This window comes from Harpia harpyja, chromosome Z (genome assembly GCF_026419915.1).
Source record: "Harpia harpyja isolate bHarHar1 chromosome Z, bHarHar1 primary haplotype, whole genome shotgun sequence".
Taxonomy (NCBI): domain Eukaryota; kingdom Metazoa; phylum Chordata; class Aves; order Accipitriformes; family Accipitridae; genus Harpia; species Harpia harpyja.
In genome coordinates this window covers 31,745,932-31,769,751 of record NC_068969.1, presented here as the reverse complement: position 1 = coordinate 31,769,751, position 23,820 = coordinate 31,745,932, and the positions used below count along the sequence as shown (strand labels likewise).

General features: G+C 38.3%; 2 long non-coding RNA genes across 19 annotated transcripts in view; one reads left to right on the top strand and one right to left on the bottom strand.

Moving 5' to 3' along the window:
• Positions 1-23,820, bottom strand: part of LOC128136562 (uncharacterized) — a 131,176-nt gene that overhangs the window by 3,944 nt on the left and 103,412 nt on the right. For 9 of the 18 annotated variants that reach the window (XR_008233411.1, XR_008233412.1, XR_008233413.1 and 6 more), the window contains 2 exons: positions 434-1,469; positions 31-102 (listed from right to left, as the gene is read on the bottom strand). This is a non-coding gene — a long non-coding RNA (uncharacterized LOC128136562). Of the gene's footprint in view, positions 1-30; positions 103-433; positions 1,470-6,268; positions 6,327-23,820 lie in introns of all 18 variants that reach the window. The other 9 variants (XR_008233424.1, XR_008233425.1, XR_008233427.1 and 6 more) reach the window with 4 other exon arrangements.
• LOC128136564 (uncharacterized) lies at positions 1,559-5,087 on the top strand. Its single transcript, XR_008233429.1, has 3 exons — positions 1,559-1,751; positions 1,825-1,939; positions 4,882-5,087. It is a non-coding gene; the product is annotated as an uncharacterized LOC128136564 (long non-coding RNA).

Here is a 23,820-nt window from a genome sequence, read left to right as displayed (position 1 = left end):
TGCCTCTCACCAAACCTTGTAGGTACTTACCATGCCTGTTCTCAACAGTCTACTGCAGCACAGCCAAGGGTCTCCTTCACATCTTTTAATACTTAAAGGGGGCTTATAAGAAAGACGGGGACAGACTTTTTATTAGGGCCTGTAGTGATAGGACAAGGGGTAATGGTTTTAAACTAAAAGGAGTTAGATTCAGACTAGACATAAGGATGAATTTTTTTTACGATGAAGGTGGTGAAACACTGGAGCAGGTTACCCAGGGAGGTAGTAGATGCCCCATCCCTGGAAACATTCAAGGCCAGTTTGGACAGGGCTCTGAGCAACCGGATCTAGTTGAAGATGTCCCTGCCCATTGCAGGGGGGTAGTTGGACTAGATGAGCTTTAAAGATCCCTTCCAACCCAAACTATGATCTGTAGCCTTTTGGGCTTTCTCACCTTTGCCCATCTCATGAGATCTTCAGGGAAACATCTGCTGGACCGGACATGACAAAAACCAGTGGTGGAGTCAGAAGTACCTCCCACCTGTTCTTTGCTATGTTTTCTTTGGTAGCTCAACGGGAGTGTAGGAAACACAGGCTTACATTGCACCTTCACCTCACGGACCTTTATCCCTTCCTGCAGCCTCTCAGGAGGTGGCCTAACCACCAGATGCCCCAGGGTGGGAGACCCCCTCAGTCCACAGCGTCTGTATTCTGCATAAAATAGTTCAGATTTGCTGAGCCAGGAAGGGAGCGGCCGTGGGTCGGGCAGTGGATGAGAAAGAGGGGAGGGCTTAGGCAATGAAATCTACACCAGACATGAGGTCGTACCTCAGCTGCTGTGAATCCTTAGCATGAAACACTCAAATGTGAGGAGGGGAGAGGAGGGAAGAGGCGGGTACCACAGGGGTATCTCAATACGTGGTGCAGGAAGACAATTTGCATTGCTCAGTGCCACCAGTTTTGCTAGGCATGGCTGAAGGTCAGGCTTTGCATCCCAGGACCCAAAACCCCTTTAGAGGTGTGGAGTGATAAGATGGCTGCATCACAGTGCATGTTAGAGCAAGAGCTGGTACCTGTTGCTTCAATAAAAGAACACAAAGTAAATCGTAGAAAATGGCAGGAATGGGCTCCTGAACAGAGCGTGTAGGTCTTCGTTACCCTCTGTCCTCTGCCACGAACCTTCCTCAACAGTTTGGCTGCCATCATTCGGAGAGAAAGCAGTGTTTCCACCCAGGCTGTGATGGATGGCCCTAGCTGGAAGGAGCTACACCAACTATAATGTATTATAAAATCATTTTTAATTTATTAGAAGAAGAAAAGATCAAGGACTGTTTCCACTAACCTTAACCACTTTATTGGTATTAAATCATATTAAGTTGCTGTTATTTTCTTGTATTTGGCATTTTCTTCTGGATGTTTATTCTGATTCACCTTGGCCTCCTGCCAAATGTGCATCAAGTGTTGAGAATCAGTTCTAAACTCCATTTCCCCTATAAAAAATGAAGAGAGATAATTATATTTAAGAGCACTGTATAGAGTAGCTGTAATTCACTACTATGGGCAGGTATAGAGAAAAACAATAGCTTTAAACAGACATATCATGTGAGATGCTTGAATAGACCATGTATACATACTGCTTTCATACAGCTTGAAAAAACAGCCAGCGAGTGTGCAGATTACCGAAGCATGCAGTGTCGTACAGGGAAGCATTTTAAATCTGATGCTGCAGAAGACAACGTGCCCAATATGGGACGTGAAGACAGCTCAGGGAGGTCAGTACCCTGCAAGCTCTGAGTCTGAGAGACAAATTTTTATACATTTGCTTAGCCTAATATTTATTTTCAGACTAACACAGATAACACGTTCATGTCACATAACTGTGAAGCCTTGTGTCAGAGGGAGGTAAATCAAGAAAAACTGCACTGAACATAGACCAAGTCACAGCTGCAAGAAGAGGAGTGTGAGTGCATGTTTATATATACCAATATCATTAATTACTTCACTGAGCTTCTTCTAGGGGCGATGTTGGGTCTTGCAGTCTGCAGGTGATATATTGACGCTTTAGAAGTTAATCAGTGAGTTGAATATGTTCTGCAAGCTTTATAATTCACTGTATTTTAGACTTACTACTGTAAAATAGTACAACTTGGGATAGTATTCAGAATATATTCAGAAAACATGCAGATAAAGCAATTAGCCACTTTAGAGTTTGCTTATTGGTGACAGTGTCCGTACTAATTAAACTGATTAAGAACACATGCAGTCTCATAAGATGGCCAGGTCAGGACTAAATTTTTCTTATGAGTACAGTAAATAGGTCACACAGTTAAACATCATAAATACTAATTGATTAATATGTTCTACAAATCCAATGGAAATGAGGAGAATTGGCTGATTTTAAAATTAGACTGGTTATGAATGGTCTGAGATGGTTTTAGCTGCCTAATTCTAGGCAACTAAATTCAAACACTTTGTCCTATCACTTTTAAGAAATCGTATTATGTGCAAATTAACTAAAATTTCCTATATTCTAATTGACTGAGTCACGCCCTTATCCTTTTGCAAGGAAACCTTCTGTAAATACAGTCGGCCAAATTAAAAATATAACAAAGCACTTAGAAATTTTTCCTATAACCGTTCCTACAAAATGTAACTTTAGTATAATAAAACTATCTGTTGAAAAAAGAAAAAAAATTGCTTGTGAAGTTCAAAATTGCTTTTCTTACTGAAATTCTGTGTATTCCATGACCAAAAAGAGAACATGAACACAAAGGAAATTTTGGGAAAAACAATTGTAAGAAAAAACTTTCAATATAAACTAAAATTGCACATAGATTACTTTTAAGCACTGAGAAAAGGAAAAATAGCATTTTACCAGCAGTGATCTGAACATAAATTCAGATACATTGAGTCCTTATGAAACTTCTTGAAAGACAGAAAACTGGCTTTTGGGGTTCTTTTTTACATGAAAGTTACTTGGATATCCTTTTTTATCAAATTTTGTAGGGTGTTATTTGCATTATAGAGTGAAACTGATCTTGGCTATGCATATTTGGGGTTTCTAAGACCATTACAAGATATTTAAAATGTGCCTCCAGTAAGTACTAACATCTTCTAAAGAAAAACCTTCAACTTTTACATAAATACAGGGAGAATTTGGCAAAATCTTAAAGGTATAATGTCACCAGATGTAAAAACATAAGATTTCACCTCTTATGAACTTAGAGGTAGTGAAGGACTTGCAGTGTCTTTCACAATTGGAAAAGAAAAAAACTGGAGCAACCTAACAAACACATTTGTGAAGCAGATATCCTGCCCCGATCTGTTTTGAGTAGCAGTTTACAGCTGTAATTAGCTCCTTCTTTTCTAAGACATGCTTAGTCAGTCAGAATAATTCATTGCTTTCCAGGTTTGTCTATGATTATCCTCTGCAATAGTCAACCATGTAGCTATCAGATTAGCACATGCAAAATGTGTATGACACTTACCCTTCACTTCACTACCCTTATGTCAAGGATGTACTTTGGACAAGCATATCAGAATTTTTAATAGTGAAAACAACTGCTTCAATCAACCTTTGGTTGTTTTCGGATGCCCTGGAAACCTCTTTCAGCCCCTGCAAGTCCATAGTCTGGCCCCTGCACATCAGCTGAAATGCGTTGACCTCTTCGTGGGTTCATCCCAATATCCACCCAAAATGTTTTTGGATGCTTATCTGAGACAAATAGAGTCTATAAATCTTTTTGTGATTTACCTATTGCTAGCAGTCTAGTTTGTGCCCAGAGCTAATAATGGCAACTCAATTTATGGTAGCATCTTGTGACTTATGTTTCTAGTCAATGATGTCAACAGCAGAGCAATGTTCAACAAAATCATTTTTAGACTGCTTCCAGTTTGAAAAGGGATCACTGACTCTGTCTAGCAGATTCAGTAACATCATCCCACAAACAAAATGTAAGCTGAAAATCACTGTTTTACATATTTCCTTGTTAATATGAGATTTTATACTTGTTCTAGATATGTAACTGTATAATTGCAACTAACAAGCCAAGTTTTTAAATTCTTTGATGTTTTTGTGCCATGTAAATGCTACAGATGTGCATACAAACAGCATCTAAATACTACAGATGTGCATACTAACAACATCGGGACTCTGGTAAATAAATTTGTTTTGTTCTCTTGCTTTTTGAACACATAATACCAGCTGAGGTCTTTTAAAACATTTTATCTAATGGGATGTTATCAAACAAAATAATAAGCGCCACTTAGCACAATTTTTTTTATTAACTGTATTTTTCAGTGAATAACAAAAGCTCACACTGAACTAAGTCAGTAGGATGTACTTGAGTAAAACTTTCCTAAGTTGCTCTAACACAGTTGATAAGAGTGAGAAATTCCACTATTTACAAGATATTATTGCTCAGCCACCCTGCTGGCTGGCACACTGAGGAAACAAGCAGTAAAAATATTTTGATGAGGAGAGAACCGTAGACCATGCAAGTTCTTTCTAGAATTATTATTTTCTGAACTTTGTTCACACCACTAATAAAAAATGAAGGTTTATCACCCACTTCTTTATCTTTGTTGCTCCCACTGCCCTACCTCACTTTTAGACAATACAATTTACAGTATTCTATGTACAAGTAGCTGAACTTTTCCCCATTCCTGCATTTGCATTGTAATCCCTAAAACTGCTCCATATTTAGGCATGCCTATCTGTGGAAATATGTTGGAAGTAAGGGTGTCACCTTACTTATTCTTTAAGGTATTTATTTGACTTTCTAATGTAATCTCAATATGTTATTTCAATAAAGCATTCTCTCTCTCTTTTTTTTTTTTTTTTTTTTATGGGTACTAAAACAATTGAATTGCAATAGAATGGCTGCTGGACATTCGATGCAGGTCATGGAAACTGTTTTGAAGCCAGTGGCCCTGCACTGCCGGAGTGTTGTAGCTCCCTGAAAGGCAAACTTGTCCAGCTTAGTCAAATCTGCCCAGGGCCATGCTGAGCATGTACCTTCCCCGGGCACTGCACAAGGACAACATGATGCTGCGGACTGAGAGTAGCTGGTAAAGCAAAGACAGGTAAAGGGAGACGTGGAAATTCAGGTTGAGGCTAAATTAAGTTTGAGGTTAACATGTCTTTCCCTGTAGTTAGTATCTGATGTGCATGGCTGTGATGTTCACAATTGCACTCTGAAACTGGATTTTGAACTCCACAATGCTTTCCTGCATATGCAGTCTCACATGGAGAGAAGACGCAAAGAGGAACTGTGAGAAGATTGCTTTGTCATGAATGTCGATACTCCTGTTTTCAGGAATTTGGCTTCAAATTTCATATAAATTCCATAACATGTTTTCTTGTCTTAAAATATGTTTCATTTTCAGAAAGTATTTTTGAGACATCTATTTTAAATTTTAGTTTGTAACATATTTCACTCCTCCCTTAATCTGCTGCCTGCTTTTTGATGGGTTTCCTGTCTGCATTTCAATCTACTGTTGAAATTGCATACTGTTGCATACAAACTATCATTTACTGTCATTGTGCAAACACACTAAGGCTATCTGATTTCAGGATGCATAAATATAGCTGATAAAATCAACCCTTCTTGCAGCTGAACTTGCTAAACAATTAAGAATTTTTAGACAAACATTGTTGAAAATAAAACAACATATATCTGCAGGGTGTGCAAAAGTATACTGGGCAATTCATAGATGCCGTAGAAGATTTTAAAATATCCCAGCTCAGCTACAAGAAAGAAACAATTCCACAAAATGCTAATGCATTGGAACTGCACACTCTATACCAAACAACGAAAAGCTACATGCACGTATTAAAGTGAAGACAAAACTGGGAAAGCACGATATCATCATAGCCACTTGTTGGGAAGTTGCTGCCAGTTTAGTTAACAGCCTCTGCCTCATTCAGCTGTCTTCCCTCCAACCTGACAGTAATCTGAAAAGGATGAGATCTGTACTCTTGTTTAACCAGAATCCCAAATCCGCTGGAGCCAAAAGACACATTTTCTCACACTAGATGGAAAAATACCTGGAAGCAAATCCTCCAAGGGTTGATGATCACCCTGACCAACCTACTTCTGGCCATTTCTGAATGTTAAAAATGATGTTTGCATGCAGAGCAAGCAAATCCAAAATGACATTTGTGCTCGGAGGATTAATCTGCATTTTATGCAGTCTGAACAAACTCCAGTAAGGGACCTTACTGAAGTGGCAAGTAAGACAAATTATCATTTTCCCTAGATCACTCATGGGTTGTAATATTGCTTACCTGCAACAGGTATAGCGTTCTTCCCTGCAGTCCCTCAAAAAGACACACTCCTCTCTAACTGTAAAAATCAAATAAATCACTCAGAGCTTCTTCCTTCTGGCTAAATTCTGGTCAATCAGAATAAAGGAGGGAAATATCCCAACACTATTACCAGGCTGCTCTTACAGCCAGTCACACTGGATCATCAGAGGTCAGTTAGTGAAACTACTTGTCTGTGAAACTTATGCTATTGTATGAAATATTTACATGCTAATAATATTTACATGCTAATACCAGAGTGACCAGCATTGTCCAAAGGGGGTCCATCCCATTCCTATCTCCTTGTGTTATGGGGAAGACAGAGACATCTGTTTTGACCAGGCCTTTATTTGGGGGGGGGGGGTTAGGTGTTTTTGCTGACATTTCTGTACAAAAACAACGTAGAAATATTTTGTGATGGTCTACAGTGGTGGTCTACAAAGCCTGACCTGAAAAAGGAGAAGGGTCTGCACCATTGTTTGGATGGAAATTTGGCACCAATATCAAAGCTGGAATCTTGAAAAATATTTTATTTCTAACACTGAATATGCCACGCAGTTAAGTTAGCCGCAGAATAACACATATCCAGTCTGAGGGAGACCCATCTTCCCCTCCTTTCTCTGCTAAAAATGAAAATTATTGTCACTTAGATTGGTGCTGTTAGTACAAGGCTCCTCCTGACCTTTATTTCTTCCTATTATCCTTTTTTAAATAAAAATAAATTTATTTTGCTGTTATTCTGAAAGCCAGTAAGAAGTTACTCCATCCATTTCAAGGCATGTTTTCTGTATAATTTCCAGAGCTGCCACACCCTGATCCTTATTTTTTAATGTACAGTGATGAGCTGGTTTCAGCTAAGGCCTAGTGATTGTTTCAGGACTTCATCTCTAATTTTAGTGAATCAACTGACAGATTCAAGTAACACACTTAATATTAAAACAGAAAACTTTCTTCTGCGATCAGAATGTAGGTAACATTAGCCTTGTACTTTAGACATTAGCTTAAATACTAATGTGTCTGGAAAATGCAATATACTTGGAGGACATCTGGTGAATTAAATCAAAATCTTTTGTCATTTAAATCTATGAATGCTGAGAAACCTATGCTAGGATTTGGCTTACTGTGTTGTTTATTAAGATGTTAGGGGAAGATAAATATTGTGCTGGAGATTACTGCTAGCTAAGAAACTCTTCCTTTATTGCATAGATTTGTTTGCACAGAATTAATTTGATTTAACTTTTCAAGGTGCTTTTCTAAACCTTAAAAATGCACAACCTTCGTCAAGGCAATGGTAACATAATCAAGAGTAACAGTAAGAAAAACAATGGCTTATAAAGAATTGAATTTTCATTTTGTTTCTAAATTCCACCACATACACATGATTTGCAACTCAATCATATTGGTCCAACATATCAACTGCACAGCAAACACAAATGCACCAAGAAAATGCATGGATTTGTAAATATAAATAGGCAATTACATTACTAATCCACTGGATCATGTAACATTCTTAATCAAAGCATTCAGCATGAGAACGAAAAATAGTAAAGAACCTGTAACACCTTTCAAGAAAAGATAAAAATTACAGCATGAACCAGTTTAATACCCTTTAAAATGGATATTCTTAGCAATTCAGGCTTGATGCTGTTGAATCACTTTGCTGTATTACAAACTCCAGGAGGAACTGCAAAGTTTTATTTTTCCTGGTATGTTCACCATTCAGTACTATTTACACTCAACAGAGGAACCTAACGAAAGCATTGAAATAGCAGAAATATATTACCATGAACAACTATCATATGCTCCCATAAACTTTATGTTTTATCTTTTGAAAAGCTTCTGCTGGTTAATAAGATTTAGCCTCTTACTTTTAATCTCATATTGCAGGAGCAAGAAAAGACCTAGTCCTGCTCTGGAATGTTGCAGTGTTGTCATGGATACACAAGGATGGTCCATCACTTCCACCAGTAAATAAACAAGATTCTCAAAGAGTGCTCGGTGGGATTTACTAGCTCTGTAGTATTGTTAGCTGCACAAGGCTTTAAATAAGCAAATGGTTTGTAGTTTTAGAGTAATATCCAGGGTTGTGTGGGGATATATATGTGATATATCTTACTTTAGAAAAACCAAAGAGTAAATGTTATGCTCTGTAATTTTACTCTCCTTGTTTTTTAATTACAGTTTATCTTTGCCTCCTGTTTTTCAGAAGATGTTTGTAGATTACATAAGGGATCAGTCGCTAATGTGGCAGGCAACTTGGGGTAGTCACCTACTAACCGCTTAAACAAATGAGTTACAACTTTACATATATGAATAATAAAAAGCTGTTTGTCCACTTTTATGGGGAAAAGTCATTTTAATGTGGCAGCACGGTGTTCGGTAGTATTCTTGTCATCTTTACTAAAACAAAGTCCTCTCTCAACCTAGAGACTACAAAGATGAAATTCAGTCTTACCAGCTTATCTGTCAACAGCTACAATAGACTTGACTTGATTCTAACAAATCAGCATCTTATGTTGATGAAGGGATGTAGATTAAGTGCCCTAAGCTTGTGTTTCAAGAGGGAAAAGCACAGATAGTTAAGAATACTATATTTAGCATAGCATATTAAGCTTCATCATAGTAAAAGTCTTAGATAGGGGCTCCGATTTATTAGAGAAATGAAAATAGAAATGTCAAATTAAATTGGGTAAAAAATTCAGGTCTAAAAGCTCTAAAACATCAAACCTTTAATACTTTGAAAGAGAATATACTGAAAAATAACCATTTAGAAAAGTAGGTACATCTTTCTCTTCTTGCTCAAAACACCCACACTGTATGATGACACATTCAGGCACACACACATTATGTGTATGACTGGGATGTTCTGTTGGATTTAACTGTTGGCACATCTTTGCTGATTAGCCTGAGTAAACCTAATTTAAAGCTACACAGAGCAAATAATTCATGATGTATAATTTATTTGATAAATTTAGCCATTTTTTCATCTCTTGTCATATCTGTGAGCAGATTGCAAGTTAGGTTTGGGGTTGGGTTTTTTTTTTCCTACTCTATGCCTTCATTACCAATATTTAAAACCTGCATTGAAGTCATCAGTTGCCTTTGGTTGGAGAAGTCATAAACTGCTGTACCTGTTCTTTTCTTTTTGGAGCTATGGCTGTAAAGTTTTGAATGATCACTCTGGCCTCTACACAACAGAGCATCTTCCTTCAAAGGTGGTTGATTTCATTGAGGGTTAGGGAATGACCCTCAAGTATCTAGGCCAAAGCACCTTACCTTCAAGCACACATATGTTCCTGCTGAGCTCAGAAGTGTCCAACATCTCCGTCAAGAAAGCGCACCAAGAGTTTCTAGCAAACAGACTTCTTTTCAGGATATGAAATATGCTTTCCACAAATATTTTGCCATTGGCACTCAACTGCTAAAATATTTACTGAAAGTGAGCACACAGAGGACATGAGCCCAGTGAAAGCAGATTAATGTGGTAAATGGATGTCTGTGATTTGGGGTGTTTGTTTTTATCGGTTGCCCTTTGCTACTTAAGAGACAGCATCATCAAGCCTTGTGTGTTGCTTGTAACAACCATGTGGACTCCTAGGGCAAGAACATCTCTCCTCTGCTCGGAAAGCACACAGCACACTGGGATACTCAAGGAAATAAATAATAAACTGTAACAATTAGTGCAATCTTTTCTCTCATTAGTAATTCTTGAATGTGATGGAAGTCACATTGCAGTTACATCCGTAAGGATTACTGGTGCAAGTAAAGGCTACAGGATCACACCCAGCTGTTGTAGGTCATGTGGGGCTGAAAAATACAAATATCTTGAGTTGCTAATCTGTATCTTTAAACACCTGAAGCCCCATTTAAAATAAAATTTGAAAAAAAAATGGTGAAGGCAGCCACAGTGTGCTTGCAGAAAAACAGCAGCAAATACTGATTTACTAATTTATTCCCAAATTAAAGCTGGAATCATTACTTTTTTTTTTTTTAAGGGAAAGAAAAGAATAGGAGAAAAAAGACCACTGTGGCTTCTAAAAGAGAACAAAGCATAAAGATATCCCTCAGAAATTAACCTTTTTAGATCACCACTTTGCAGGCCTAAATACAGGTAAGATTTCCATCCTTTGCGAAATAATACTACTGTCAGTGAGCAGGCACTGTTCCTCCTTCCTCAGACAGCAAGTATGGTCTGCAAAGCTGCTCTTTAAACTACACATCCAGTGCCGAGAGAGTTAATTTAAATTTGATAACAAATGGCTTTGCTTTTGAAATGAATGTAGCCTGGCAACTTCAACTGAGAACCCTTCTTAGGGCCTCAATTATGTATGCAGCTTCTTTGAGAAATAGTTTCACACATCTGACCCAACGCCCACAATGCTGTTGCCATGAAATAAAACTGTACGTAGGCAATAGTTCATTTCTGTACAACCTCCGCATTTCTGTACTCCCTCCACCCAGGGTGCACATGTAAAAAACACACAAAATCCCTTATTCCAGACCGGTTTCTTGCATTACTTGCATCATCTCATCCACTACCACCTGAATACAAATTCAACACGTATGATCATTGTTCCAGCATTTAATCTGCACACGCGTTTTGTTTTGTTTTAGGAATTTCCAGCCACTCTGCCGGGCTGTCCTCATCAAAGTCACTGTGTGAAACCAGAGAGACAGACAACGGGTTAAACACCCACACCATTTCATTTTTAAATTTTTTTTTTCTCCCTCCGCCGCCCCCCAAAATGGCTGCTTTGTCTGTGTGCATACACCAATAGCAAATGTCCTTCTGTTATTGTACAACCAATTTGATGTGTCAAGTATTCATATGCTAATGGTGGTACAGTTTCTCACTTTTTCACAAATAAATTGTAAAGATTGTTACAGACAGTGAAACACAAGAATAAACAGCTTTTATTTCAGATGTGATAAATTACTTTCCATTCAAAAAACATGCAATATATGCTACTGACCATTATTGTTTCTATTCATTGCAAGTTTGCCTTCTGTTTTTCTTTCTTAGAACGGTTAGAAAATATTTAGCAGATATAGCCAGAGTTGATGCAAATAATTTAATTTCCTTTGCACTTTCATGATGTGAAGTTAATTTTTGCTCAGTTTTCACCAGCAATGAAAGTTTTGCAATGGGCACAGACATTGTTCTCCCCTACATAGCATTCATAATTTTTAAAGCTTACCATAGGTGCGATTTGAAGACTAGGATATTTCGTCGTACGTGTTAACAAAATATGCCATAATATGCATGCCCAGAATCCATTACTTAGGAATAAAGCTAAATACAGCATAAAGCAGAAGGAGGAGAAAATAATAGCCAGCAGCTTTCTGTCCTCTTGTGAGATCAATATTTATTCAAAACCCAAAAAGACTAGGAGTTAAGAATGTTTATTTGTATTTTGTACCTGAAGTAAAAGAGGACTGTTTTCAGAGCCCGTATTTTATAAATGTGAAATAATTATTTGGCACAGATAAAATGAACTTGTTTATTAAGCAAAGAGTGTTTTTTACAAACATAAAAATGGGCTTGCATTTCTACTAACTGAAAATGTTTATGTAACATAGTCAAGGATTATATCTGTGTCCTTAATTTGGACATCAAAACACATTTATATAATTATGTTGTTCCACAGTCAATCCATAAATGTAAGGAAATTCTGAGTTAAACCCATCCAGATGGACACCGTTAATTTAATTAACCACTGGCAGATATCTGTGCCACCTCACTGAAGTCCATTTTCAGTTACTGCACCCTGCCCCAGCCCAGGGAAGAGAGTGAGGTCAGCTGCAAATAAAGGCCATACCTGGGAGCTGTGTATGTTAGGGCTTTGCCTTGCCTTTGTGGAGGTAGAAGGTAAAATATCAATGGCAGCTTAATGCATGCAACATCAAGTCACTGCAGACATACAGTAAGAAATTTGGCAGTGCAAAAAGACAGACCCTCACTGTGGCATCAGCTCATGTATAACATGTCATCCTGTATATTTATGATGTACATTTAACCAAAAGAGTAACTCTACATCGGATGATTTCTTTGAATTACAAAGCAGTGTGAAATCCTACTGATATGTAATATGTACAAGCAACTGTTTGGTGGGGTTGGGGCAGTAAAGCTTGATTTATAAAGTACATAAGCTTTCTTATTTTACATGTGCCTCATTAAGGTTGCACTGATCTTGGGGATCTCTTACTTCATGGAGGAAGTTAGAGGTTAGGGGAGGAGTTGATTGCTGTGGTACCTGAAGAGGGATGTTGCATGTCATACTTCAAGCAAAAGCATTAAATCCATAGTCACGAAAACTGCAAAAGTTACAAGAGCAATGGGGAGGAAAGCCTTTGCTGACCAGCTGGCATGTGAGCCACCACTCTTCCACTTCATAACAGCGTGAGCATCATCCTCACAAACATCAGTGCCCGGTTAGCACCCTTGACAATAAAATGTCTGTTTCTGGAGAGGTGCACCCACAGGCACATTCAGCTCTCTGAAAGCGCATATTCTTAGAGTTGGTTTTCCTGCTCTGTGTGCCCACAGTGTGCATTTTCTAAATGTTGCTGGTGTTGCTGATGTCCTCCAGGTGTTGTCTAGAGGAGTCAGTTTTGGCAACTTCCTTTTACAAAGCTATTGTGCCGATGCACTAGGATGTCAAACTGAAAAATTAATTAACCAGACTGCTCATAATCTCCTCTGAGAATTTCTACAGGTGTCTGAAACAACGACGGTCAGAGCACAAAAGAAATGCCACAATGTCAAGGCCCCACTTTCTCTGAGAGGAAGAGGGGGGAAACTGAAAAGAAAAGGACATTTGCAATTTTGGTGCCTGACCACATTCCACAGTAATGGTCACAGAGCCAATCTACCCTGCCCTTGGAGGGCTGATGACTCATTATTCATCCCATGCGCTTGCAGGCAAGTGTATAGTTGCTTATTAAAGAGTCTGGTTCTGCAAACACTTCTGCACTTGCTTGACTTTAAGTACGCAAGTAATCCTATTGGGGTGAACTGTCAGCAACTAATTCTGGGAGCAATGACATTGCCAACATCTCAAGACTAATATGAGAACAAGAATCAAAATCCTAATGCCTTGAAGGCTGGTGAAAACCAGTTTTCACCATATTTTTATCTAGTTTGCTCTCAGAAGTTCTCTTTCGCAACTTTATTTTTTTTATGTAGTTGTTTTTGCAGTAACAGTGGAGGAAAAACACAAAACCATATGAAAAAGAAGAAAATGTGAAAATGTTCAAAGAAAACACTTCTCCTTCAAAAAAAAAGAAAATACACAGAATACAGAACAATCAAGGGCTTTTTCCTCAAGTGCAGCACACAAAAATTAAAATAAAATAATGAAATTTACACTAACCGTGACAATTTTTATCTAAACCGTGAGAAAAAGTGTAATTTCTTTTTAACAAGATACCTTCTTCCAGACCTCAGCCAAAAAAATAATGCTCACAAAGGCAAATAAATGTGCATAGTAAAAGTTGATGATTCCTTTAAATAGCAGATAAAACTACTAAGAATATGCATTTGCAAATGCCAAAATCTACAGTGCTGTGTTGCAGCTATGTGCAATGAGTTTCTATTTTTAGAGTAGTTACAGAATGATCAGGAAAATATGCACCTAAGTTCTTCTAAAATGAGCAAAGAACTGGATGATACTTTAGTTCTAAGCAAGTTGGAGGAAGTTTGGGGGTTTCTGCATCCCTGTTAGGAAGTGAGGAAAACTGCAGTAGGGGTAATATGAGTGTGGACCCTCATCCACACACCGGAGAAGGTGCTCCAAGGAAGAAGAGGAGTAAAACTGTGATGTACTCCACTGTGATTCAACGTCCACTCCACAGCTTTGGGGTAACTTCCCACAAAGGCCCTGGTGAAGATTTTTATCCATGCTCCACTCTTGAAGCTACAGGAGAAGGGCACTCAGATTCATAATTATTGTAATTTTAAAATTATAATCTCCGCAGAGTTGTTTTCAGGATATGTCGAATTAAAGTTTACTTAGAAATGTTTAAGCTGATAGATAGTGGATGCTAATTAGACAAAAGGTGACAAACAGGTCAAGAAGAAGATGTATGCAAGGTTACAATTAGTGTACTTTACATCTTTGTGAAATTTTCATCTAAAGCCTGACCGCAGGTGTTTTACAAGCAGCCATTTTTTTTTTAAAGATTAAATGCCATAGTCAGTTAAGTTTTTCACAAATGATAGAAAATGATGGGCTCGTATCTCTGAGTAATCCCTTCTGCCCACCCCTCTGAGGGTGCAGAAAACTCCATCTGCAATAGGTGCAGGTGCTAAGACTTCACAGAAATGGCATATTTGGAGAACCCAGAGAAGCAGCACAAGAGACTCAAGTGCCAGTGTGGTCCTCCAGGGATTATGGAGGTGGCACCATACCATAAAATGGCAGGGCATCTTATGTGACAAAAATGCACCTGGTCAACTATCTCCTCATCTCACCCCAGTCCTGAAGCCATATCACTTTAGGGCCTTGGCTGAATAGGGAGAGTTTTTGTGGCTCCAAATCTTACTTCCTTTCCCCATAGGATAATCCATTTACCTGGGCTGTGCCTCTTAAGCAGGATTTGGCCCTTTAAATTTCAGGCACAACCTAAAATTCAAAAAGTATATTAGTGTTGCAATTGCAATTGTGTTTGCAATTGCAATTGCTATTATGGTTACAATTATGATTCCTATAATTGACCCATAAATTCCCAAAGCTTAAGGCTGATGTGACTCATCAGGTCACACCAGTCCAACCTTCCGAGAATCACAGGCCACTGCATTTCATCTGTTCTCTCCTCCGCCGAGCTCAAGGACCTCTGCTGTTTGATTAAACTGTTACTTGTGTTAACTAAAGCACATCTTCCAAAAGACGCCCAGTCTTCATCTGAGAGATGGAGATCCTGCAGCCTGGCTCGGTAGTTTGTCTGATGATCAATCAGCCTCCCTAGCAAAAGATGGTGTCTAATTTCTCATTGGAATCTGTTAGGCTTCAGTTTCCAGCCACTAGGTCACCCTATTCCTTTCTCTGCTGGATTAAGGAGCCCTTGAGCTGCTAGTCTGTTTTCCCTGTGCAGGTACGTACACACTGTAATCAAGTCCCCGCTCAATCTGCCTTTTGATAAACTGAATAGATGCAGTCTTTAAGCCTCTCACTGTAAAGCATTATCTTCAGTACAAGAATCATTTTGAGGAGTCTCTTCTACCCCCTTTCTAACTTTTCTTTAAAAGAACCCCATAACTGAACTATTTTAATGATGGGTTTACCATTGCAGAGGGCAAAGACAAACCCCATACAATGCTATACCTGCTATACGCTTTTCTGGCTGCAGCAATGCTGGAGTTTAGTGTGACACTGAGATCTTTTTCTCAGTTACTACTGACAAAGGTGCAGTCCCATATTTTGCAGGCACTGCTTGCCTTCTACATGCAACTTTCATTCATCTGTATTAAAATGTCAGAACAGACTCCACTTATTAAGTGAAGCAGACCACTTTATTTGATTGTCCTCATCAGTGTTTATTACGTCACCAGCGATTTTAGAGTTACAATCAAATCATCAATGAAAACGTTGACAAGCACTAGCAGTGCTCCTCTTCCCTGCAGGTCCCAGCAGAAAATCCCTATTTTCACATTTCTATTTTTAGAATCACCCATTAGCCAATTCTGAGCCCATTTACCATTTATTCATTTGGGGTTGATGTGGGGGAGAATAGCTTTTGTTTTACATGGTGTAATACTAGTAGTTCTATTCAGAAGTTGGGTCTGTTTGACAAAATTAATTTCCCTTAATCATGTGTGAGCTGTCCTTTAATTCCCTATCAACTGATTCGCAAAGCAGCTCTTTTTCTCACTGGCTCAAGTTACTTGGGTAGGACTACTTGCCCTTTGTGAATATTGGCACAGGAACATTCTCCCAGTCTTCTGGCATTTCCCTGCTATTTCAAGGTTTATTAAAAATTAACATCAGTGAATGAGTGCTATCCCCAGCCAAGTCTTTTAGGACTCTTGGGTAAAAGTTATTCAGACCTACTGGCAGATATTGTTTAACATCTATTAATTGACTGGAAAGTACTTATTAAACTCATTAAAATTTCCGAATGGAGAGCAGAAATTTGATCATTTCTGGGTTGCCTGTCTACTAATAGGCTTATCACAACTATTTTCTAATAGAATCCTAATGTTTGTAGGATCTGTTTTGTTCTCAGTGGGTTTTTTTTTTCATTTATAGATCTGTCTCCATCTTTTTCAAATCCTTGTATCTGTTTCTTTATTTCTGTTAACATACCATGAATCTCTTTCTTTTCAGTTACCTACACAAAAATTCTCTTTCATACTTATTGCGGTCCATTTTCTCTGTTACCCCACTGTAACATTTTTTTATTATTATTATTTTAAATTTCTGTATGCTGCCTTCATTTCTCTGCTTGGCAGCCAAAAATAGTGTTGCCTGTTTTTCTTGTGTAATCACGATTTTTGGCTGTCTTATAAATTCATCTCATAGACTCCTTAATTGTCATCCACACCTTTAATTATAAACATTCCTTTTCAACATATCCTTACCTTTTCTCTGCCCATGAGGCTTCCAATTTGAAAGCGTGACATATATGCTGTATTACTACTTGAACCTTTCCTCCTTCTACTCACACTGAATGCAATCAAGTCAAAATCACTGATCCTTGGGCAGCAACCAACTTGCAATGATTAAATCTTTCTTTTGTCCATCACACCGAGATCTAAAGTAGGGTTATTTATTATTAGACACTTTATCTTTGGAGACAGGGATTGATCATCTCTAGTTTTTAGCAGAACTGTCGATATGCTGCTAAGGCATCTACTTTGTGTAGCCCACAGCAAGTTGTAAGGCACCTACATATTTTTTACAGTCTGTTTTTCTATTTTTCACCTTTACAAGTCAAGTTACAAATGGATTTTTAAACTGTTGATGGAAGTTTTAATTTTGTTAAGACATAAGCATTAACAGTGATGCTTACAGTAAAAGCAGTAGGTAGTAATAGAAATGCCATGGATAATAATTGTTTTCTGGAGCTGGTCAGGAATCATCTCTAATTGTTAGGTAACAATTAAATAAAGTAGAACGTGCAAGGAAAAAAGCATTAAATTTTAGTTAAAACTTCTAATATCTGTTATATAACACCATGTAATTCTATAAATTCAATTTTTCCATTTCATTATGTAAGACGGAATTAATAACTTCAGTTTTTCATATTTTTTTTCCCTTGTAATTTCATGTTATCTATTTAAATACAATTACACCCTGTCCAGAGTTCTGAGCTTTCAGTTCAGGGCTTTCAAATTCCTACTTCATGCAATTAGTACCTTATCTGAAATTATGCAAGTCAGCTGCCTGAGTTTGCACTTTATTTGCAAATACAGTAGTTAACCTCTCTCTCAAATCTTGTTTATCACTTAACATTCAAGCACCATTTTTGTTTGCTGTTGGGACTGCCTTTCAAGAGAGATAGTTTAATACACTATCTTAAACCTGAAACTGACTATGAGGTTACTTCAGGATCAATCCCATATGTGTCAGCTCAGTGAGATATTTGATCTTCCGTAATTTACTAATGTATATGAAAACCAGGCAATGTGATCCGTGTTAATATAGCAATGCTCTGTCGTCAGCAACAATGGCTTCATTGTAAGTAAGGTCTTAATTAAAAGTAGGTAAGTTGAGAGCAAAGTGTACTGAGAGACTGTTAACATTCTGCAGCCATCAGGCCTTTCTTCTTGCTTCAAAAAAGTGCAGGTTCTGGGTGTTAATTACAAAACATGAGAAACTTACAGCAAGTTAACTTGGAGGTAAGAGTTCCCACTCACTGCAAAATACAAAAAAGGAAAAAAGACAAGAGAGAGAGACATCGGTGTTGATGACCTTAGAGATTCGTTCAGCTGAATAGAGGTTTATAACTCAAACAACTCATGAAAAAAACAAAGTTTTCACCTGACTTCAGAGACAGTGTGAATGCCACATGTGACAGAAGAAATAAAAGAAAGGATGTTAGAGTGGGAAATGAGAAATGCTGAACCTCCGGGTCTCCCCAGGAGAAATCATTCTCCTTGAAATGTGACCACTGTTGCCATCTCCCCCACTGCCCTGTAGCTTCTAAAGATGCTACTTGAATGATAGCTAAGCCCTCTTAGATTACTTGTATTTGCCTTTAATTTTGTAAGCTAAGATCTTTGCCATACTTTCAAATTAAAAAAAACAAAACAAATTGTATTGTATTCATGAAGGTCAAATATAAAAAGGCCAGACTCATGATTCTAGACTCCTAATATTACCTTTTCTTTGCTAAACTCTCCTTGTCAGTATTTCACTAGCAGAATATAAAATCATCCCTGTAACGTTATAAATTACTGGCAAAATGAGTAGCTCGGTGTCCCCTAGTGAAAATATAAATAATCTTAAGTCACTTCCCTCCATTTCTTCTCAGGAGTATTCACAGTCTGACTTTAGACATTTAATTTAGATGCTTTGAATTAACCCCAAAGACATTTAACTCTTTCCACTGACTACAGAACCAAGACATTGTGGTGGTTGATGTGTTGATTCACATCTGAACCTAATGCTCTATGCCACCTTTTCTCCAGCATCCACCAACAAACTTCTGCCTCTTTTTTTTTTCACAACACCTGGATTCCTCTCAGAGTCTTACTATTTTGTGTGTGCATATGTGTGCTGCTTGGTTTGAGTACATGTGACTCAGTTGTCATTATTAGCTCCTGATTTTATTGTAATTGTTGCACTTTGGGTATGTGGGGAGGGAGGAATTCTTCATGTACCAGAAAAAAAAACAAACCTGGATCTAGTCAGAATATTCTAATTGAGTTCAACCCTCAGGGCTCAGAAACCAGAAGAACCCAGTTATGGGAATTTCCTTTTTTCATAAACTTAAATCCACAGCTGTTATTATAGTGTTGGGGGACTGAGGCTGCTGACTGTTTGTTTGGCTGTTGCCTGAGCATTGAAGCAACTGACAGGAGCAACCAAATTTTTCCTGTGCCATCTGCTTTCAGATGAGCATGGCACCCAGGACACATGGCACCTGTCTGAGATGCAGACCTCAGGACCCTGACCCTGAGGGGTAGATCTAGCCCACTACAACAGTTCAGGTCAATTTGGGACCAATCCCATGTCCCTACCACAGCACACATAGTGGTTTTTTGACTCTGAAGTGGTCTTCTGAAACTTGGCTCCAATGGAAGGGCTTGTGGTATGCAACTGCCATAGCCCACCATGAAGATGTTTCCTCCTAGGGAACAGTTTGGTGGGACTCAAAATCCCCTCACAGACCTGACATGGCCTAGAGGAAGAGAGCAGCACAGGAAAATAATGAGAACTTTATTTTCTTCTTGCACTTGCGCTGCAGCTATGGGAATAAAGATAGTACAACTTAGCAAAGATTGGGGCTGACTATCAGCTCCTGCTTGGCAACTGCTCTTACTATAAATAGTGATTGATTGCTTTTCAACCAATTATTAGAGTCTTGTTATTGGAGATGAGCTAATAAAAATGTATATGTAGCATATTCATAAGGTAAAGTTAAGATTCCTTTTTTGTAGTTACTATAGGTGAAATAGGATTGTATTTTTGAGTGTGCTTAGTTTAGTTCGCTGATTACACTTATAAGGTGCTTTACTGTGTTTCCATGGGATTGATTATTTTTCCTCAAAATGAAAACCAGCCTCTCCCTTGATGATTTCCAGGTTTATCTTCTTTTGCTTAGCAGCTGTTACTGCTGTTCGCGTACACATGTGTCCTAGGAGGAGACTGTTACAGATCATCCTCAAATAAATGGAACATGCGTCCACGCAAGATGCATCTTACAACAGCAGATGTATCTGCTAGGTCACTCCCTACCAAAGTCCTTATTTATTTGTATTCACTCGATACAGATAACATTTTTGTACAAGATGTCTCAATACTTTTTATTTATTATATGAAAAGCCTTTGGCAGACACATCTATGCTGTCACATCATCAAGTAACTCTTCCCTCAGCCAAAAACAACGATGATATTCCCAACTTAAATGTCACTTAGCTGCGGGTATCATTCTGGGAGGAAGCACACAGACACTGCAATGTGTAATTAATACTGTTGACATGAAAAAGGCCATAATTAAGCAATAAAGTCAGCATTCCATTAAAGTCATTGTAGAACCTCACTCCTTTTATAGTGGTGTTGTGACAGTTTTAGTATAGAAAATATATTCAACATAACATCAGTATGTCATTTTGCATTGTAAAGACTAATTTTGAGGAAGAAAACCCAAACTTTTTTTTCCGAGTCTTCTCGTTCTGGAGCTTAGTTTACAATATTTGCTGCATTCTATTCATACCTGAATTTTATTATTTCTGTTTAATAAATAGTATAGATCCACTCCTCTGTTCTTGTTCATGGGTGGCAATGGAAAGGCAGAAGGGTGGATTATACAGCACTAAGCCATTACAATACACATCTCTTTTTCCATTGCTTGCATGTGGATTCTTTAGCAAACTGCAGTGTGAACTAAACTTCATAAGCCCAGCTGTCCCAGTTAAAGACACTGGGATGCAAGAGGGTGGTTTAAATCTAGCCTGATCTAAGCTAAAGCATCCTACATAGCTTCATTTAGTCCCTACCTACAGAAAGCCTGAATGCTTGCCAGCAGAGCCAATGTATAACAAGCTGCAAAAAAATGTTGTAAGAATGGTTAGTATAAAGTAATCTTTGAGTGTGACACTGTATCTATGGGTATTAAAATATTTATGAAGTGGAGGTCATTGTTTATCTACCTATAATGTTTATCTACCTATAATTTTCTGACTCAAATGGGAGTGCTGTAGAGGAAGGGGAAGGAAGGAAAGAATGGAAGATAATGTAACTTTGCTCTATTTGTCTTGATCTGCTCTTATTTTTCCTATATGTACAGCATGTACATTTTTTCTCATTGTAGAATATACAACTCAGTTGCAAATTCAGAATGGAAAAATTATTTCTTATTTACATTTAATTGCATTTCTTAGTTCCCATATAATGACATATAACGTAACAGTTCTGGAGCTGAGACCAAAATGTGCGGGAACTGTGGAGGGACCAGAAAGGTAGACAGAAAAAATGCTTTCCAGCAACAACTCCGTGTCACGTCTTGCCCCCTCGCCTAGAGTTTCCAGCCACTGAAAAAAGAGAACTATCACATATAGTGCAAGGAAATCACATAGGACGCATGCAGGAAAAAATGAAGAGGAGGCTCCCAGCACTTTCACCCTTTTTACTACCCGCCTCTGTGATAAAGGAATCAGGAGGAACAAGCAAGAAGGAACGAACAAAAGCAAAAAAGGGAATTAAGAAGTTTCTTAAAGAAACTTCTTAATAAAGAGAGTGTGTGTATCTTTTCAGTCTTATTTCTTCAGCGTTTAAAGTGTTGTCAGAAAACCGTATAATTTTAGTTCTTCATGTATTTAGAAAATTACATGTTTTTCTTTTAAAATCCTTCCAAAATTGAATCTTCCTTTTCAGTGGAAATCTCAGTTCTGCTGCTCGCTATCCAATAGTCATGATTAACTGACAGAAGGAATTATCTGGAAAAATTGAGTGGTTCTTTTCTTCTGCTGGCAGCAGCTTTTAAAACTTGGGCATGTGCTTGCTATAGGCAATCTAGATTTTGTCCTTCTGAAAAAATGCAGATTTTTCTACCACAGACAATCTAGAAACGGAGCTGCTGAGTCTACCCCGGGGATACACCTGTATCATACAGGCACAGGTCAGATTTGGTGTGCTAAACTTCTCTGCAGTTACATTTTATTTGCCTTTGAACTCCTTTCCTTAGCAGCTCATGTATGTATGATATCAAATTAAGGTAGCAAATTATCTCACAATCTCTGCTATTTTGTGTATCATCTAGGCCAAATAAGCCTGTCATCACAAGCCTAACAAATGACCTGTCCCTGAAAAAACTGTGTTTCTCCAGAAAAGCCCTACTGACCCCTGGCATTTTGTGGGGATATGCTACTCCCTTTAGGTGGTATCACATAAAACAATTACAAATATATTTTGTATATATGGGGGGGGGAAGAGAATTATTTCCTTCCAAAAAAATCAATATTTATTTCAAATTTCCTCTGTTTCATACTTCACTTTTGTCCCTATTCTCTGGCCAAAATACCCTTCATCTCACTGGATTGTATTTCAGATATTTCTTTCCTTCCCTGTGTAGCAATATCACTTTGCTGCGTGAGTTCAATGGGGATGGAGAAGTTGCTTCCTGAAGTGAGAGGAGAGATGCAGGCCTGCTGGAGATGGGGATGGCCTGCATTCCGCAGAACTTCTGGACTGCATCTGGAGCTAAATGGGCCTTATTGTTTCCTTCAGGGTGGCCAACTGATATCAACACCCCCTAGGAACCTGACACTGCTGTAAGTGCAATTATCCCATGGGAGTAGGAGTTATCCCTGCTCTGTACGCAGCCAGGGAATGAGAGGTGATCTCTGTGCAGCACTTGATCTGTGGTTTAGCCGAAGGCTATAATGTGTAATCTATCCATATTGATCATAGCCATATAGATTTTGACTAAGAGCGTAGTTTGTGATGTGTCTAACTCCCATGATTTGAACAATATTGGAGGTGAAAAATCTTTCAGGGGCTATTGAGAGAAGTGCATTCCTGGAAAAATTATGTGAAATTATGTGAAAATAAGAAATATGGAAATGACCAGAAAAGACATCCCTGGTTTTATTTTTAAAAAATTGAGAGTTTCTAGTCTTTATTGTTGCAAGGAAAAGCAAATCTAATGACTTGAACTTCAGACAGAAAATAAATGAAATTACGTTTTTTATTCTAAAATAATCTTTAAAAAAAGATTGGATCTCAGGAGATTCAGAGGGAGTTGATTCCCAGTTTTCAAGGTATCCACTAACATCATTGACATATTTTCTCCTCTCCCCAATTTTCCCAGAGACTACAGGAGAATTTTCAGATTCTGCTCTAGATTTTCAAGAAAAACTTCCTCAGTTGGTGGGGAAAGACGACCCAGTTTTAAAAGAGTGTCCTTGGTTTGAGGCACCTCCCACCTCCAGGGAAAAAAAACCCAAACAACCAAAACTACCGGTCTGATTCCTAATTCCTTCAGGAACCCCTCAAAGATAAAGTTAGGGACAAAGGAGGGGAAACCCCAACATTTCAAGCTAGATTTACTCGTTTTAAAGCACTTTTATACACACAATGCTGTGAATAAAAGAGCAGAAGACAAAGGTGCCTCTATAGCCTCCAGGGGCGGGACGGTACTGACTTTTCCTTAAGAATTAAATGTGAAGACCCATAGGACCGGACCTTCTCTGCCTGGTGGCCTGGCCTGACTCACAGACTTGTAGGAGGCTGGCCACGGTAGTGCTGAAAGCGAGGAGAACTAGCCAGGACTGACCACGAGCAGTCTCTGTGACCACCTTCTTTCACACACAAAATTAGGTCTATGTTTCTCGGTCATCTGGGCAAAACTGAACTTCATCACCCAGTGCC